Below are 1,357 nucleotides of genomic sequence, written 5' to 3' on the forward strand. Positions count from 1 at the left end.
GTCACTGGAGAAGGATATCATGTTTGGTAAGGCAGAGGGCCACAGAAAAAGAGGAAGACCCCCAATGAGATGGATTGGCCAAGTGGCAGCATCGATGGACTCAAGCGTGCCAACAGTAGTGAGGTTGGGCCAGGATAGGGCAGTGTATCGTTCTGCTGTGCATAAGGTCGCTATGGGTCGGTACCAACTCGATGGCTCCTAACAGCAACATGTGCCTGTGAAAGTCGTGCATGAATAAGGAACACCAAGAAGAATTGTTGCACTTGAATTACAGTGTAGAAGAAGAATACTGAAAGTACCATGGACACTTCTAGGAGAATGAACAAATCTGTCTTGGAGAAAGTACAATTAGAAACAAATATGGCAAACTCTGTCTCTGTACTCTAGGCCCGGTGTCAGGAGAGACCAGTCCTTACAGAAAGATATCATGCTTGGTAGTGGAGGGTCAGTGAAAAAGAGGAAAACTCCCAAGGATATGGATTGGCAAGTGGTAGCAACAATGGGCTCAAACATAACAATTGTGATGATGGCAGGACGAAGCAGTGTTTCCTTCTGTTGTGCATAGGGTCACTCTTAATCAGAACAGACTTGATGGCACCTAAAAACAAAAGCAGCAATCAATGCTTTTAAAACCTACTGACTACACAGGCACACAAAATGTATGCAAAGGCATACTAATGTATGTCTTTCCTTTTTTTAAAAAAGCACAGACAGCAAGAAGTTTATTTGGTGAATGCTACTTGAAAGCATTATCCAAGAGAGAGAATCCGGGAAAGGTGCTGTGATATCCAAGGAGGCCTTCAGGGCTAGATAACAGTCTCCCACAGGAAAAGCACAGGGCTCTGGGGACACAGGAAAGGCTGCCTTCAGCCATTCAGCACCATCCGGACTCTTCATAGTTGATACAACCATTGCTGTCCTCGTGCCTGCCACCAGCATCTCTACTTCTTCCTCTGTCATCTTTTCACTCAGTGTGACAAGGATATGCTGGATTTCAGCATCCATGACAGTGCTGTTCCCTTCCTTGTTAAACACCAGAATCCCTTCAACATAGTTTTCGTAGGTGCACTGGTCCTTGTTCTTGGCCACAGTCTGCAGCATGGGCAGGAAGTGCTCAAAATCCAGCACCTTCACATTCATCTATCTCATCACTCTTGGGATTCCCCAGCATTGGTGGAGTTCTGGCCCAGGGCCCTCATCACATCCCCACACTGGCTGTACAGGATCTTGTCATCACCTGTTCTGTCAAACAGCTGCAAGGCCTTCTTAAACTCTGCCGTCTGGTCCTCGGTGAAGTCACACATCTTGACTGCTCAGGTCTGGGGACCTTTTCCTGCAGTAATGGCCTGTCTTTTAT

The 1,357-nt window shown here is 46.6% G+C and overlaps 1 pseudogene; it reads right to left on the bottom strand.

Annotated features, from left to right (window-relative positions):
• Positions 1-866: 866 nt before the first annotated feature.
• LOC102818534 lies at positions 867-1,304 on the bottom strand (annotated as a pseudogene).
• Positions 1,305-1,357: the final 53 nt, after the last annotated feature.

Source organism: Chrysochloris asiatica, unplaced genomic scaffold (genome assembly GCF_000296735.1).
Source record: "Chrysochloris asiatica unplaced genomic scaffold, ChrAsi1.0 scaffold00002, whole genome shotgun sequence".
NCBI classification, from domain to species: Eukaryota; Metazoa; Chordata; class Mammalia; order Afrosoricida; family Chrysochloridae; genus Chrysochloris; species Chrysochloris asiatica.